This window comes from Bos indicus x Bos taurus, chromosome 8, assembly GCF_003369695.1.
Source record: "Bos indicus x Bos taurus breed Angus x Brahman F1 hybrid chromosome 8, Bos_hybrid_MaternalHap_v2.0, whole genome shotgun sequence".
NCBI lineage: Eukaryota > Metazoa > Chordata > Mammalia > Artiodactyla > Bovidae > Bos > Bos indicus x Bos taurus.
The window spans coordinates 81,149,193-81,168,224 of NC_040083.1; positions in this window are offsets into that span (position 1 = coordinate 81,149,193).

Below are 19,032 nucleotides of genomic sequence, written 5' to 3' on the forward strand. Positions count from 1 at the left end.
TTCCTTCTCCGATGCATGAAAGTGAAAAGTGAAAGTGTAGTCGCTCAGTCATATCCGACCCTCAGTGACCCCATGGACTGCAGCCTTCCAGGTTCCTCCATCCATGGGATTTTCCAGGCAAGAGTACTGGAGTGGGGTGCCACTGCCAATGTAAATTAAAATCACAACATGATACCACTACTAATTTACTGAAATGGCTAAAATTAGAAAGACTGACCATACCAAGTGTTGACAAGGGTGTGGAGAAACTAGAACTCCTATACATATGCACTTTTAGTGGCATTTAATATGGTATAAACCACTTTAGAAACCAGTTGAGCAATTCCTTAAAAAGTTAAACATATGATCTTGGCATTCTATTCCTAGGTATTTACCCAAGAGAAATAAAAAGCTTATGTCCACACAAAGACTTCCACACAAATATTTGTAACAACTTTATCTTTAGTAACCAAAACTAGAAACAATCCAAATGTCTATCAACAGGTGAATAGATAAGCAGATTGTGGTATATCCATGCAGTAGGATTTTACTGAGCAGTTGGAATGAACTACTGATACACACTACAACATGGATGAATCTCAAAATAATTGTGTGGTCAAAGAAGCCAGGCCAAGTGCATATCGCAGGATTCCACTTAGATGACATTCTAGAAAACATACACTAAAACTTACAGTGACAGAAAAAGATCAGTGGTTGCCAAGGGAGAGTGAGCAGTGTGACAAAAGGATTACAAAGGACAAGAAAAGAATGTCCAGGGAAATACTATGATGTCACAGGTGGACACAAGGTCAAAAATGTCAAAATTTCCACTTTAAATATGTGAAGTTTATTATATGCCAGTTATCCCTTGATAAAGCTGTTAAAAAATAGCAAATGATAATTGTGATGTCATGTAGGTTGAGAGGAAAGGTGGGGGGTTGTTGCTTCTCAGGCAGCTTCACAAAGGAGGGGAGATTGTTTTTGTGACTGTTGAAAGCTTGAGGACGTTGTCAAGAAAATACCAAAAGAAGTTCATGGTAAGGGTAATGTAAGTTGAGGTACGTTACTTGCTAATCTTGGGGGTCTGCAACAATGTAAAAATTATGTTTTTCGTCAAGATAGAGCTATTTGTGTGTTCAGTTAGAGGTGACAGTCCAACTGCCTATCCAAGCCCTGTTTCGCTTCTCCTTTTCCTCTCTCTCTTTTTTTGGCTGCACCCTGCAGCATGTGGGATCTTAGTTCCCCACCCAGGGATTGAACCCATACCCTTTGCCTTGGGAGGGCAGTCTGAACCACTGGACTGCCAGGGGAGGCCCCACTCCTCCTTTCATATTGATTTGCTGGGGCATATTGTCACCTACGTGGTTTTTCATCACCCAGGACAGCTTTATATTCTTCTTCAGTTGTTTTGAAATTTGAGCCATGATCAGTTGTAGTTTCTTTCTTGGAAATGTCAATCAGTTCAGTATGATATCAACAGATAATCTTTCCTTTCAATCCATCTATAGCTCAAGCATCCTCATGAATTGTCTCTGTCCCTCTTCCTTCCATCACTACTTCTTGTCTCAAATGTTTAGGCATATTTAGGAGAGGTTAGATAGAATGATAGGCTTCCCAGGTGGCTGAGTGGTAAGAATCCGCCTGCCAGTGCAGGAGACACAGGTTTGATCCCTGGATCAGGAAGATCCCCTGGAGAGGGAAATGGCAACCCACTTCAGTATTCTTGCCTGGAGAATACCCATGGACTGAGGAGCCTGGCGGGCTACAATCCCTGGGGTCACAAAGAGTTGGACACGACTGAACATGCACGCACAGCACACAGACTTGATTCCCAACCACCAAACCTGTGACTTTGTGCCTTTGTCTTACCCGGCCTTTCATGCAATTACTTTGTCATGACTTCGAGCCAGCTAGAATATCATATGATCATAGAAGTCTCCCTATTATGATTGCAAGTAATCCAAGTGTGCACAGAATACTACATATTTCAGAGACTCTCTTCCCATTGCTATTTGGGAGCAGTTTGAGTTGACAACCATTTTCCTCCACTTCCAGTTGCCTCCAAAAACCTGTCCCCATGTCCAGAGAATTCTAATGAGTTGAACTCCTTGGCTTGCATGAGAACCCCTCAGAACCCTACGACCTCAGCACATGAGGCATGGTGGCAATATGCTGGGACATTCTAGACTTCTGTGTGTTCATCACAGAATTACACAAATTCTATTCTAATTAAAGCCATGGGCTTTGTTTCAACAAAGCTCAGAAACCAGTGGAAATCCAGGACTGGAATAGTCAGTGTCTTCGATCAACTGTGAAGTAAACTCTACTCCTTCCTGAAAACTGGCATAGCTAATGCCAAACCATCTGGCATTTCCTCTTAGGATGGTTAGAAAAGAAAAACAGACTTGCAAATCTTATGAAAGATTCATGTAGGATTCTATATCATGTCATTGGACTTACACTTTTAGAAAAGTCACGCAACGTATGCCACTTTTAAAGATTAGAGTTTGTGCCCTAAATAGAATTTGAGGCCTAAACTCCATCCATGACTAGTTTGCCAATATACAGCCTTTTAAACAGAAAATGTGGACTAAAAGATGGTGCAATTATTTATGACTATAGCTAGAGATTTGGCAAGCTTTACTTCATATCTTGATAAATCATCCAAACACTGAACAGCATTTGTGTTCAACTGAGATAGAATCAGAATTAATAGGGTAATGTCGCCCAAGAGTGTATATTATTAATTCTTAATGGCATGACATTACTTTCCCTGATGGAGACATTTAATATCCTGGAACCAGAGTGTAGAGCAATATATTAGAAAGTGAGTGCTATTGCTCCATCACACCCCCGAATAGAGCCACCTACACACGAAACTGTCATCTTTCTCTTTGCATCATTTATTCATTCCCTCTTTAGAGTTGTCACCTTCTGCCCAAAGTAATGAACAAAATAGATGTCATAATGGTTCCTTTGTACCCTTTGGTACAGGGCCATGTACCCATTAAATGCTCATTAAATTGATCTCATAACAAGGGAATTGGGGGGAAATTCTCCAAACAAGATTAAGAGATTTAGTAGACTGCATTGGTTAAAAGCTGTCTTGATTTGGGTTCCCCCCAAAGCAGACCCTGAGACAAGGAGTTAGGTGCAAGTAACTTATATAGAAGTTGATTCCAGGGGGCACTGAGGGAGAGTTAGGGAAAGGAGGGACACCAACAAAGGGTAAATTAAAGATCCAGTTGTGAGCTGCTGGGGACCCTCTGTGATACTTGTGAAGCAGACCTCAGAAGGATTTGAGGGAGGACAAGGAAGCTGGGCATTTTTTTCCCCAGCTCTTGCCCTCACTGACAGTCACTTCTAGGAGGTTAAATTTCTGTGCACAGGTCAACTGAATTTCCTGGCCAGAGAAGGCCCTCATGCAGAGATAGGCAAGAGGTCTGTGGGCATCTGAGGAAACTGTCTGCAGGGGACCATCCAAGCGGGCATGTGGGGGGCTACCTGCAGGTGTTCTCCCAGGGGGAGCATGAACCACAACTGCTGCAAGAACTCTGGGCAGATTTGATTCCCATCCTCACTCTGAAATTGGCTAGCTGTTTGGTCTTGGACAAGGTAGCTAATCTCTCTGATCTTTGATCTCTTCATCTTGGAGAATGATAATAATATCACACATGTCGTGGCAGTTCCAGGTCTAGGGGTGCCAGAAAGGAGTGCTTAAGGACTGTCTAGAAGTTGCATTTCCACAGTAAGCATGCTGTTTGGTTTTGTTTTTGTCTAATAAGAATGCATGTTTATGTGGGGTGGTTGATGGAGAATACAGCGTTGCTAAACTTCCCTCAAGCTAGTTCCATGAGGCTACCGTTGTGCTTACCTTATAGCACAGGTGTAAGCATAAAATGCCTTAAGGCAAATGTGATTGCATTCAGTTCAGTGCAGTCACTCAGTGGTGTTCGACTCTTTGTGACCCTATGGACTGCATGCAGCACGCCAGTCTTCCCTGTCCATCACCAACTCCCAGAGCCTACTCAAATTCATGTCCTTCGCATCGGTTAATGCCATCTAACCATCTCATTCTCTGTCATCCCTTTCTCCGTCTGCTTTCAATCTTTCCCAGCATCAAGGTCTTTTCCAGTGAGTTGGTTCTTCGCATCAGGTGACCAAAGTATTGGAGTTTCAGCTTCAGCATCAGTCCTTCCAATGAATATTCAGGACTGATCTCCTTTAGGATTGACAGGTTGGATTTCCTTGCAGTCCAAGGGACTCTCAACACCACAGTTCAAAAGCATCAATTCTTTGGCGCTCAGCTTTCTTTATACTCCAATTCTCACATCAATACATGACTACTAGAAAAACCATAGCTTTGACTAGACGGACCTTGTTGGTAAAGTAATGTCTCTCCTTTTTAATATGCTGTCTAGGTTGGTCATACTAACAAGGTATACTAACATTACTCCCCTGCTTAAAACTCTTCAATGGTTTTTCATTGTTCTCAGGAAAAAGACCAAAACCTCTTAACACAAGGTGTAAGACCCTGGCCCCTCCCTGTCACTCAGAGCTGCCTTCCTCCTTTTTCCCTCCTCTCTTCTCTAGGTTCCTTGGATGTACTATGTATCTGTCTGCTACAGGATCTTTGCATATGTTGTTCCTTCTGAAATATTCCTCAGCCCTCACATCCACAAGCTAACCTGACCTTCTGTCCCCGAGATGCCCCCCTTTAGGGTAAGACTCCCATGCTTCTTATTGCTTGGGCCAGCTCTGCTTCCACGTCGCTGCTACACCTATTCTCCCATCACCCATTATCCTCCCTAGCTGTCAGGGAGCTGATTTCCAGTTGCCTTAAACTTCAGTTTCCCAACACAAAAGCCATTCTTAGGCCAGGGAGGTAAAAGGCAGAACACAAAGACTTATTGAGATGGGAAAAGACAACTCTTCCTTATTCACTCCTACAGCACTAAGAACAAGCCACAAATTAATATTTTGCCATAATTATCTCATCAAAAGCCAGTTTTGACAGGGCACTCAAAGCCGGTGCACTGGGACAACCCTGAGGAATGGGATAAGAAGGACATGGAAGGTGGGTTCAGGATGGGGACATATGTACACCCATGGCTGATTCCTGTCAATGTATGGCCAAAACCACTACAACATTATAAAGTAATTAGCCTCCAATTAAAAAAAAATAAATTAATTGAAATTTTAAAGAAGCCAGTTTCATTTCTTATTCATTCATTATTAATGTAGGAGAAAAATTGTGTAGTGCTTGGAATTCCTCCTATATATGTTTTGTCTTTGCAAAATATTCCTATTTGCAAGTGAAAAATTCCACAGTTCATTGATCATGAGCTTTTTCTGAGTACATTTCAATCAGTACAACTATTTGCTAATGTCTGTTCCTCTTTTAATTCACCCAGGAAAATATATTGAGCTATCAGTTTCTCTGCATAATGGAAACAAATACTGATGGGAAACAGGAGACATATTATGGCTGACATGTTAACTTTTTTTCTGTGGCCCAAAGAATCTCCCAAGAGCCTCTGCAGTGTGACTTCACTGCCAGCTTCCTGCTGAAACTCAGTGGGCAATAAGGAACTACATGATTTTAAAATACATATACATAGGACTTCTCTGATGGTTCAGTGGTTAAGAATCCACCTGCCAATGCAGGGAACACAGGTTTGATCCCTGGTCTGGAAAGATTCCACACCACAGAGAAACTGAGCCCCTGTACCACAACTACTGAGCCAGCGCTCTAGAGCCCATAAGCTGCAACTACTGAAGCCTGCATGCCCTAGAGCTCATGTTTTGCATCAAGAGAAGCCACCTCAATGAGAAGACTACACACCACAACGAAAAGTAGCCCCCATTCACCACATCTAGAGAAATCCCATGCAGCAACAAAGACCCAGCACAATCAAGTAAATAAATTAATTTAAAAGATATATATAAACACAGGTGATAAAAAATGTTGAGAAATGTTTGTGCTGTCTCACATGCAACTTTATCATAGAGCTCCTTCTTCGGAAAAGGCTAAAGCTAGATTTAGAAAGAGAAACAATTGCTATGATTCTTTTTAACCGTTTCTATCTTTTCAGTTCTTAAGGATGAAAAAAAAATGCTTTCCCTCAAATTGTGTCTTACTAGCTTAAAGGAGATTGAAGTTCATGAGAAAGAACATCAAAATAGCCCTGACTGTATAATCTCCATGGATCTTCATGATGTAATTAATCACATCGGTTTTCTGGCAACAGTAGTAAAATAGTGCTCAGTGCAAGAAACTTTCCTGAAACATTTTTGCTGTAGTCATTCTTACTTACAACAAACATCACATCCAAGGAGTGTGCAGGCATTTAACTTTAGGATCTCATCCAGTAATCTGCAGATTTTAATTTTTTCCAAGGATGTAGAGGAAGGTAGGATGCAGCAATATCATTAAGCTGCCAAGATTTATCTTTATCCTCTCTGTAAGCCAGCATTCTCCTATTACCATACGATAGGACAACAATTACCCAGAGCCAGGTGTCTGGAAATTTTTGCATAATTAGCATAGAAATTTGCTTCATTTGCTGGGACTGGCAATAAAATATCAGACTTGGGAATCATGCTTTCCCTACCCCCTTCCACAGAAGGATATTCAACAGCCATGTTTATGTCATGTAACTTGCCCCTGGCTGGAGGTGACCAGATTAGAGGAGGACAGTTCATCTAAAATGGTTTTAATCACATTCCTTCTCTCAGTAATTTGAAATTGGAATGAACAGATCAGGTATCTCTTAGGAAGAGCAGATACAAGCTAAGATGTTGTGGGATAACCATCTTTGCCCTTGGTCTGGCTAGAGATTCAGAGGAAGTAGATCTAGGAAGAGAGAAAAAGTGAAGACGTGTTTGAGTACAAAAGAGAGAAGCGAGAAGAGAGAGTTCTGCAAGCTTCTCATGCGTCCTTCTCTGACCCAGTTGCACTCCTGTCCTTAAGTTCTGTGAGTCACTACCATATTTTTTATAATATATTTCTTTACATGATACTTAAAACCAGAGACCCAAGCATTGGGTTGACCCAACCAGAATACAAGCATTCAGCCAGTGGTAACATTTTGTTAGGAGATAAGAGATTAGTGTTTATCAATCCTTTTAAGGAAGTGTTTGTGTTTTAAGTGGGTTCTAAAATCAGAATCTTTAAGACATTGTTATTACTGGCAGAGATGAAATGAGAGACATACAGTGACTTTTGAAAAACCTCCAGTTAAGTTGAATCCCACAGATTCTTAGGAGTCTATCTCTCCAGATTGAGAAAAATAGCAATTTTTGCTACTGCTTTTAAAATCATTGTATTTATTTATTTATTTTTGGTAGGCAAATGGACTGCCATTCTGGTTATTTCTAACACTGCCATTGGTGATCAGAGCAACTTGCTTCCATCCGCCTAAGCAGGACTGGTGGGAGGAGCCCTCCTATGTGGTGACTGCCTGAGTTGCCCAGGACCCAGTCCCTGTTAGGGGCTCACCAGAGAGAGCTTTGCTGGCATCTTTCCAAAGTTATGCCATTGAGTTTGTGCGTAGGTGAAGTATTACTTGTGCTGTGTTGGCTCAGTGTCTGGCTGTAGACAGAACATGTTTACCTCCAATCCCATTCATAAAGAATGTTTATCTTTTCATGTGTCTGTTTTCCGGCCTCCCAAACACAAGGGCACAAAAATCACAGAAGAGTATTACCTTTTATTCAGCTATTCTTTTAATAAATAAATAGTACTGAGTACCTTCCTGAGGCCAGTATTACTAGGTGTTGAGACCTGCTGCCCACATTAGCCTGGGGTTGGCAATCCACTTAGCCTTCCCTCATTCTGTCAACTAGATGACCATCCTAGGGATACCCCAGACCAGCTCTTTTTGACCTCTTCTGTTCTACTTTGTCTTCAGCTTTCTTCGTTTTTCAATATCCCGCTCCCCTACCCAATTGCATACCCATTTCTTGATCTGTCTTTTCTTGCCTTACTGGCTTTGCTATTTGGAGTCCATCTAGGACACGTGTCCAGGGCTCTGGCCTCTAATGTAATAAACCATTTTTTCCCTCCAGAGTAGCATGGGCTTGATGGCAGGGATATATTTTTTCTTCTTTGTATTCTCAGAGCTGAAAAATGCACATGGCAACACTCAGGATATATTACTGAAAGGAAAAAATGAATGTGGCTATGACACAATCAATTAGCAGGAATATATCAATGCCAAGTCTCACACACTGCTTTTTCCTTGGATGTGCTCCAAAATCAGAGGAGAAAAGAAACCAGAGATGGGGCAGAGGGACCTAGAAGTCAGAGGCTCTGTGTCTCCCATGCTGAACCACTTTAGTGTTCACTTTCACTGGAATGCTTTGTAAACTGTTGTCTCCTGCTCCAGCAAAAATGAAATTGCATCATGAATGCCACTCTCTCCCTTTCTAGGAGTCACCATATTTCATCCTTTTTGGAAACACTACCTTGATTCCTCCCTGAGCCTCTTATTTTATTTTTAGTAAAAAGAGTTTTATTTTCAGACTCAGTGTCTTGGAAGTGATCTTGTCCCTTCAAGTCACAGACTCTTCTCTTTGTTTACTTCTGGCATCAGCCACTAATGCTTTCTGTAGGTTTATGGCCCAAACTTCTCTCTCTATAAAACCTATAGTAATCTCTTTGATGCATATTGACCAAGTTACTGAGATGACTTGCAGCTCATGGCTGTCAGACCACTTATTATATTCAACTTTCATTTACCAACCATCCCACTCTAATATGAATTTCCTCCTGGAAACTTGCAAATATTCCAAATCCTGCATTTATATTTTGACACATTCATTCCACCTGTCTCTCATCAACCCACAGTGAGTGTTAGAATTATTTTTTCTCACAGTTCCTGCCTTAGGAGATGATGACATGCAAATCCAAACTGAGTCTATCACGCGCATTCGCTTTGGTGTGATATGTGGGTGGACTATGGTGACAATAAATGGGCCAGAGTCATGGAAGACAGGCTTTATGCCAATTTTCTTATTCTGTTTTTTTTTTTGTTTTTTTTTACTGTTTTCTTAAATTTATTCTTTTATTGAAGGATAATTGCTTTACAGAATTTTTTTGTTTTCTGTCAAACCTCAACATGAATCAGCCATAGGTATACACATATCCCCTCCCTTTTCAAGCTCCCTCCCATCTCCCTCCCCACCCCACACCTCTAGGTTGATACAGAGCCCCTGTTTGAGTTTCCTGAGCCATACAGCAAATTCCCATTGGCTATCTATTTTACATATGGTTGTGTAAGTTTCCATGTTATTCTTTCCATACATCTCACCCTCACCTCCCCTCTCCCCATGTCCATAAGTCTATTCTCGATGTCTGTTTCTCCACTGGTGCCCTGTAAATAAGTTCTTCAGTATCATTCCTCTAGATTCCGTACATATGTGTTAGAATACGATATTTATCTTTCTCTTTCTGACTCACTTTACTCTGTATAATAGGTTCTCGGTTCATCCGCCTCAATAGAACTGACTTAAATTGTGTATATGTACCACAAGTTCTTTATCCATTCATCTGTCAATGGACATCAAGGTTGCCTCCATGCTCTAGCTACTGTAAATAGTGCTGCAATGAACAGTGGGATACATGTATCTTTTTCCATTTTGGTTTCCTCAGGGTACATGCCTAGGAGTGGAATTGCTGGGTCATATGGTGGTGTATATTGTCACCCTGCTTATTTAATTTATATGCAGAGTACATCATAAGAAACACTGGGCTGGATGAAGCACAAGCTGAAATCAAGATTGCTGGGAGAAATATCAATAACCTCAGATATGCAGATGACACCACCCTTATGGCAGAAAGTGAAGAAGAACTAAAGAGCCTCTTGATGAAAGTGAAAGAGGAGAGTGAAAAAGTTGGCTAAAATCTCAACGTTCAGAAAACTAAGATCATGGCATCTGGTCCCATCACTTTATGGTAGATAGATAGGGAAACAGTGGAAACAGTGGCTGACTTTATTTTTCTGGGCTCCAAAATCACAGCAGATGGTGACTGCAGCCATGAAATTGAAAGACGCTTACTCCTTGGAAGGAAAGTTATGACCAACCTAGATAGAATATTAAAAAGCAGAGACATTACTTTGTCAACAAAGGTCCATCTAGTCAAGGCTATGGTTTTTCCAGTAGTCATGTATGGATGTGAGAGTTGGACTATAAAGAAAGCTGAGTGCTGAAGAATTGATGCTTTTGAACTGTGGTGTTGGAGAAGACTCTTGAGAGTCCCTTGGACTGCAAGGAGATCCAACCAGTCCATCCTAAAGGAGATCAGTCCTGAGTGTTCATTGGAAGGACTGATGCTGAAGCTGAAACTCCAATACTTTGGCCACCTGATGCGAAGAGCTAACTAATTTGAAAAGACCCTGATGTTGGGAAAGATTGAAGGCAGGAGGAGAAGGGGACAACAGAGGATGGGATGGTTGGATGTCATCACTGACTCAATGGACATGAGTTTGGGTAACTCCAGGAGCTGGTGATGGACGGGGAGGCCTGGCGTGCTGCACTTCATGGGGTTGCAAAGAGTCGGACATGACTGAGCGACTGAACTGAACGGTGGTTTTATTCCTAGTTTTTTAAGGAATTTCTGTACCATCTTCCATAGTGGCTGTATCAGTTTACATTCCCACCAACAGTGCAAGAGCATTCCCTTTTCTCCACACCCTCTCCTGCATTTACTGTTTGTAGACTTTTTCATGAGGGCCATTTGATCACCTCACTGGTGTGAGGTGATATCTCATTGTAGTTTTGATTTGTATTGGTCTAATAATGAGTGATATTGAGCATCATTTCATGTGTTTGTTAGCCACCTGTACATCTTCTTTGGAGAAATGCCTGTTTAGGTCTTTTTCCCACTTTTAGATTGGGTTGTTTGTTTTTCTGGTATTGAGTTGTATGAGCTGCTTGTATATTTTGGAAATTAATCTTCTGTTGGTTGTTTCATTTGCTATTTTCTCCCACTCTGAGGGTTGTCTTTTCACCTTGCTTATAGTTTCCTTTGCTGTGCAAAAACTTGTAAGTTTGATCAGGTCCCACTTGTTTACTTTTGTTTTTATTTCCATTACTCTAGGAGGTGGGTCATAGAGGATCTTGCTTTGATTTATGTCATCGAGTGTTCTGCCTATGTTTTCCTCTAAGGGTTTTATAGTTTCTGGTCTTACATTTAGGTCTTTAATCTATTTTGAGTTTATCTTTGTGTATGGTATTAGGAAGTATTCTAATTTCATCCTTTTACATGTAGCTGTTCAGTTTTCCAAGCACCATTTATTGAAGAGGCTGTCTTTGCCCCATTGTATAGTCTTGCCTCCTTTGTCAAAAATAAGGTACTCATAGGTGCATGGGTTTATTTCTGGGCTTTCCATCTTATTCCCTTAGGCTATATTTCTGTTTCTGTGCCAGTACCATACTGTCTTGATGACTGTAGCTTTGTAGTATAATCTGAAGTCAGGGAGGTTGATTCCTCCAGCTCCATTCTTCTTTCTTAAGACTGCTTTGACTCTTTGGGGCCTTTTGTGTCTCCATATGAATTGTGAAATTTTTTGTTCTAGTTCTGTGAAAAACGCCATTGGTAATTTGATAGGGATCACATTGAATCTGTAGATTGGATTTGATAGTATAATCATTATCATAATATTGATTCTTCCTGCCCAGGCACATACAATATCTCTCCATCTGTTTATGTCATCTTTGATTTCTTTCATTAGTGTCTTATGATTTTCTGTGTACAGTTCTTTTGTCTCCTTAGGTAAGTTTATTCCTAGATATTTAATTCTTTTCATTGCAATGGTGAATGGGATTGATTCCTTAATTTCTCTTTCTGATTTTTCATTGTTACTATATAGAAATGCAAGTGATTTCTGTGCACTGCAACTTTGTATCCTGCAACTTTAATTAGCTCTAGTAATTTTGTGATACTATCTTTAGGGTTTTGTATGTACAGTATCATGTCATCTGCAAACAGTGAGAGCTTTAGTTCTTTTCCAGTCTGGATTCTCTCTATTTCTTTTTCTTCTCTGATTGCTGTAGCTAGGACTTCCAGAAGTATGTTGAATAATAGTGGTTAAAGTGGACACTCTTGTCTTGTTCCTGATCTTAGGGGGAATGCTTTCAGTTTTTCACCACTGAGAATAATGTTTGCAGTAGGCTTATCACATATGGCCTTTACTATGTTGAGATAGGTTCCTTTTATGACCATTTTTTGAAGAGTTTTAATCATAAACGGATGCTGAATTCAATTTTCTTATTCTTAAGGAAATCCTATTAAGAACTTGCAGGCTATATATAAGTATATTTTGTATCTAGGTGAAGTTGGAAAAGAAGAAATTTGAAATAAAAAAAGCAAAATTATTTAGTGACATTCTCTAATATACAGATGAGAACAAAGCATGCTCAGAGAAGTTGAATGAGAGACACTGACAGAATCAGGAATAATTATGGATTCTCCTTTAGTGAGTGGGGATTTAGTGGACTGCTAATGCCCAGAAATCCTGGGGTCTCTTGTAAAAAGGCACAACTTTTATCTTCTACTGAACACAAGGACCCATTTCCTTTCTGAACCCTTTACAGTTCAACCTGAAACAGTGAGAATTGAACACCAAAAACTGGTGTTCAATTGGTATTAGAGCTATGCAAAAAGATAGTTTAAATCCAGTGTACAGTGGAACAAATCATGGAGAAGGGTTTCTTTAGCACATTCAAAAGGGAAAGATGATAGCAGCAAAAGAAGCAAGAACAACAGGAGTAACAGCAGAAGCATCAGCACTGAGTACTGCATAAGCACAAACTCAAGGCTTTGTGGAAAGAGTCAAGAGAGAAACCTGTAACACACACAAAAAATGCTGATATTTTTTTTCTTTTAAGAATTGCAAACAACAAAAATTAATTGCAAGCAGCAACAATAACAAAAACAACAAAACTCATACTAAAGACTAAAACCAGATGCAGAATTGTTTCCTAAGACACCAGAGGAAGCTATCAAGGGCTGGTCAGCAGCTCAGCAGTGTAAGCAATGACTCAAGCTCTCACACACTTTCTCCCTCTCCTTCCTCAGTATGTCAACATTCCATCCCTATGCTTACCACCTATGGTCAAGATGACTGCTGGGAACACTAAGCATTTCTTCCCTTATGTGGCATCACTAGTAACAAACACAATTTTTAAAAATGCAGCTAGCTCTCCTTTTATGGCTATCTTTGTGTGTGTGTGTGTGTGTGTGTGTGTGTGTGCACACGCACACACGCATGCGCATGCGCACATATGTATGTGTTCTCTATCATGTCTGACTCTTTATGACTCCATGGACTGTAGCCCACCAGGCTCCTCTGTCTATGGAATTTTCCAGGCAGGGACACTGGAGTGGATTGCCATTTCCTATTCCAGGGGATCTTCCTGACTCAGGGATTGAACCTACGTCCCTTGCATCTTCTGCATTAGTGGGCAGATTCTTTACCACTGCACCACCTGGGAAGTGCTGTCTTTTTATAAGTAGGTAAAATCTGTCTCAGGAGCTCTTAGCAGCTACCTGTTCATCTCACAGGCCAGACTCAGCAAATATGTCCACTCTTAGCTGTAAGGGGGCTTCCCTGGTGGCTCAGAGGTTAAAGCAGCTGCCTGCAGTGCGGGAGACCCAGGTTCGATCCCTGGGTCAGGAAGATCTCCTGGAGAAGGAAATGGCAATCCATTCCAGTATTCTTGCCTGGAGAATCCCACGGACAGAGGAGCCTGGTAGGCTACAGTTCACGGAGTTGCAAAGAGTCAGACACGACTGAGCTACTTTACTTTAGCTGTAAGGAAAATTGGGCCCATGATTGAGGGGCAGAAAGGAATGGGATTCTACATTAGATTTATAATGTGGCTTAGATTTATAAATACCATGTCATGCGGGAGACTCGGGTTCAATCCCTGGGTTGGGAAGATCCCCTGGAGAAGGAAATGGCAACCCACTTTAGTATTACTGCCTGGAGAATTCCACAAACAGAGGAGCCTGGCGGGCTACAGTCCACGGGGTCACAAACAGTCGGACACAACTGAATGAGTTCACTTCACTTAGATTTATAACTTTTCATCTGTTGGGGTGGTGGAGGGGCCTATCTTCTCTGAGGTCAATGGATTTTCTTCCACAAAGTTAAGGTTCTGATAGTAAGGGAAAGGCAGGATATTATGTAGAATACAACTAAAGCTATAAACATGAAGTATTTGCTTTAAGGAGGAACTGAATTTAGGAGTGCTGTCTTTAGACAGTGTCTCTTATAGGCCTTTTTTTTCTGATCTCCATGGTTTGGAGTTACTAAAGCAAGACTGCCACTGCTAAGTCGCTTCAGTCGTGTCTGACTCTGTGTGACCCCATAGACGGCAGCCCACCAGGCTCCCCCGTCCCTGGGATTCTCCAGGCAAGAACACTGGAGTGGGTTGCCATTTCCTTCTCCAATGCATGAAAGTGAAAAGTGAAAGTGAAGTCGCTTAGTCGTGTCCAACCCTCAGCGACCCCATGGATTGCAGCCTACCAGGCTCCTCCATTCATGGGATTTTCCAGGCAGGAGTACTGCACTTCCTCTAAGAGACTTTCTGTTTTTGCTATTCGAGTCTGCATGAAGTTTGAAAATGCCTTAACTGTGTATTTTTCTTTTGAATCCTAGTCCTTACATCAGTTAGGTATGATGGGAGAAATAGACCCAAAATAAAGTGACTTTATAAAGAAACTGGGGACTTCCCTGGCAGTCCAGTGGTTAAGAATCTGTGCTTCCACTGCAGGGGACATGGGTTTGAGCCTTGGTTGGGGAACTAAGATCTTGCACATTATGTGGTGGGGCCAAAAAGAAACAAATGATCCAACAATCCCATTCCCGGGCATATACCCAAACAAAACTGTAATATGAAAAGATACATACTTGCACTCCTGTATACATAGCTGTGCTATTTGCAATAGCAAAGACATAGAAGCAAACTAAATGTCCATTGACAGAGGAATAGATAAAGAAGATGGGGTATATTATGGAGTATTACTCAGCCATAAAAAAGAATGAAATAATGCCGTTTGAGGAAACATGGATGGACCCAGAGATTATCATACTAAGTGAAGTCAAAAAGAGAAAGACAAATACCATGTGATATCACTTATATGTGAAATATAAAATATGACACAAATGAACATATCTGTGAAACAGAAACAGACTCACAAACATAGAGAACATGGGTGGGTGGGGTGGGGTGGGGATGAACATGGGTGGGTGGGGTGGGGTGGGGGGTGAACATGGGTGGGGGGTGAATGTGGGGGGGTGAGGTGGGGTGTGAACATGGGTGGGGGGTGAACGTGGGGGGTGGGGTGGGGTGGGGGGTGAACGTGGTGGGGGTGGGGTGGGGGTGAACGTGGGTAGGGGAGGGAAGGATTAGGAGTTTGGGATTAGCAGATGCAAACTAGTATATACAGGCTGGATAAACCATATGGTCCGACTGTATGGCACAGGGAACTATATTCAATACTGTGTGATAAACCATAATGGAAGAAAATATGAAAAAAGAATATATAGAGAATATATATATTCTACATATAGAATATACATATATATATATATATGTCAATGCATGCGTGCGTGCTCAGTTGCTTTGGTCGTGTCTGACTCTTTGTGACCCTATGGACTGTAGCCCATCAGGCTGTTTTTGTCCTGGATTCTCCAGGCAAGAATACTGGAATGGGTTGCCCATGCCCTCTTCCAGGGGACCTTTCAGATCCAGGGATTGAACCAGTGTCTCCTGTGTGTTCTACATTGCAGGCAGATTATTTACCACTGAGCCCCTGGGGAAGCCATATATATGTCAATATATATCTTAATCACTCTGTACAGCAGAAATTAACACAACATTGTAAATCAACTACACTGAATAAAATTTAAAAGAGAGAGATAGAGGGTTATTTCTCTTGGTACAAGTGCAGCGATAGGTAGTTCAGAGCTGGTACAATAGTTCTGGCCACAAATCCCTCAAGGATACAGACTCTTTCTGTCTTCTTGCTTCCCCACAAGGCTCTGAAGGTTAAATTTATAGCCCAAGATGGCTACTCTAGGAGTTGCCAACACCTCTGTATTCCAGTCAACAGAAAGGGGATAGGAAGAAGACAAACTTCTGTTCTCTCTGTTTCATAAGTGAAAGTGAAAGTGAAGTCACTCAGTCGTGTCCGACTCTGTGCGACCCCATAGACGGCGCCCATCAGGCTCCACCGTTCCTGGGATTCTCCAGGCAAGAACACTGGAGTGGGTTGCCATTTCCTTCTCCAAAGCATGAAAGTGAAAAGTGAAAGTGAAGTCGCTCAGTCGTGTCCGACTCTTAGCGACCCCATGGACTGCAGCCCACCAGGCTCCCCCGTCCATGAGATTTTCCAGGCAAGAGTCCTGGAGGGGGGTGCCAAAAAGAGTGCTGTATACTCACTCTTACTGTCAGTTAACTAGCCCTTATTCACAAGGCCAGTCTAGCTGTAAGGGAGGCTGGACAATACTGTCTTTATTCTGAATGGTCATGTGTCCGGCTAAGATAGGATATTCTCTTATCTAAAATGTAAGAAATTCTATTTCTGTGAGGAAAAGAGACTGGATATTAAGGAACAGCCAACAGTCTCTGTCTTCCCTTCCTCTATTGTATTTAGTTCATGTGAGGCAAGCCAGAAATTCTTTTAAAATTAAATCCAACTCACTCAATCTCAGTGGGAATATGAGCTGATAGCATAAGAGGGAAAAATAGTCATTAATGACAGACATGTCTGAAACTAGGTTATATGCACTCCAATTATGCAGACCTTACAAAAATACAACTGCTTATGGCATGAATGAATACTCATAGATATGAATTTTAGAACTGAAAGACTAAAGATTATTAGTAGCCATTGGCTGAATACAAGATGTTAACTCTGTCACCTTGATTCTGTGAAGCATTGATGTTCATCAAAAATATTTTCTGGAAAACTATTTTTTAAATGAATCATGGCAGCATTATAAATAAAAATTCCTGAACACCCTTGAACCCAATCAAAATACTTTTGTGAGAAATTTATGAGAAAAATTTTGATAGACTTTTTTGAGTTTTAGCTTTAAGAAGTAATATGAAAATAAGGTAAGCCAAAGTGGGGCTGAGGTAGACTTTCCCATTAGTTTGCTGGGCTGAATATTTTACTTTTACTATTTGATGGGGTCTTTTCTATCTAAATATAATTCTATATTTAAAAATGTGTGAAGACTGAAAATACAAAAGCAGAACTAGAGACAGAGAGTAAAATAAAAACAATGAGCTTTGATCTTTAAATCTTCATCTTATTTTTATATGAAGAGTGAAAGCTTGCTGACTTTAACCAACTCATGTTTAAGAATGAAACATTTATTGCTGTGCTTATGTATCAAGAATATACAATGACTTATATTTACCTTTTTCTTTGTATTTTGATATTTAAGAAACTGACATTAAAGAATCAAGATTTTGTTTTTAAATCTTTCAAATTAAAACCAAAGTATCTCCTCTGTAGGAAAGATGTCACTTACTATAATTTTAACTGTGATACAAAAAACCTTCACAGGACATACACCATATTTTACATAAACCATAAACCAGGTTTTAGAAGTTGATTTCTTTTTAAAAGAAGATTACATTCTTTCATAATAATTTTCTTTGTAAAATCTAACTTTTCCTACATAATCATGAGAAACAGGTAGAAAGGAAAAAAGACAAAGGAAGCAGATCTTTACTCTTGTAAATATAAACATAATAATATAAATTGTCATTTGAAGCATGATCATGAGTAGTGCTACATGAATGACTGAGAAAATAATAACAGCTCATATCAAGTGGTTTGTTGTCTTGGCTCTGTTTGTTTTAACTGCCACATGCAGAGCTTTAAGTGCATAGTTTTCTGTGTTCTTTTTACCCTGAACCATCAAAATGATGGTTCTGCTTCTAAACCAACTTTTTATAACTTGTTAATATCAGAAATGACCATGCTCTTGACTTCAATCCAAGTTTTAAAGTTCTATTTGAAATCTTTCATGTAAAACATGTAAAATTTCTGGAGTAAATTTCATTATGCCAATTTAACGTCATGATCAATTTTATGTTACAGTTAAACTGTCTTGTGTTTTCATTTTTACTAAAATCATTTTAGCTGGAATTAATTCCAGTTCTTTTACATGAAAACTTTAAAATTATAATTTAGTATTATTTTTTCTCTTCATGAGTATAACAGTCATTGGAGCTTATGACATTATGAACTTTCATTTGTGGTTAATTAACAAAGGTTAATTTTTTTCTACACAAACTTTGTAGATCTAAATTTTTACAAGAATATTTGATATTTACATCAGTTCAGTCTCTCAGTCGTGTCCAACTCTTTTCGACCCCATGGACTGCAGCACTCCAGGCCTCCCTGTCCATCATCAACTCCCAGAGTTTACTCAAATTCATGTCCATTGAGTCAGTGATGCCATCCAACCATCTCATCCTCTGTCATCCCCTTCTCCTCTGCCTTCAATCTTTCCCAGCATCAGGGGCTTTTCAATGAGTTGGTTCTTTGCATCAGGTGCCCAAAGTATTGGATTTTCTGCTTCAGCATCAGTCCTTCCAATGAATATTCAGGACTGATTTCCTTTAGGATGGACTGGTTGGATCTCCTTGCTGTCCAAGGGACTCTCAAGAGTCTTCAACACCACAGTTCAAAAACATTAACTCCTAGGTGCTCAGCTTTCTTTATAATTCAACTCTCACACCCATACATGACTACTGGAAAAACCATGGCTTTGACTAGATGGACTGTGATGCTGGGAAGGATTGGGGGCAGGAGGAGAAGGGGACACGACTGAGTGACTGAACTGAACTGAACAGGCAGGATGATCTTATAAAACCAGATCCTGTCACTTGCATGTTTAAAACTCTTCACTGACTTCCGACTATATTTAAAATAAAATCTACATCTCCTAAAAACAAGGCTCTGCAAGATCAGAACTCTCCTTGCCTTGATAATCTCATCATCTATTCTTTCCCTGGACT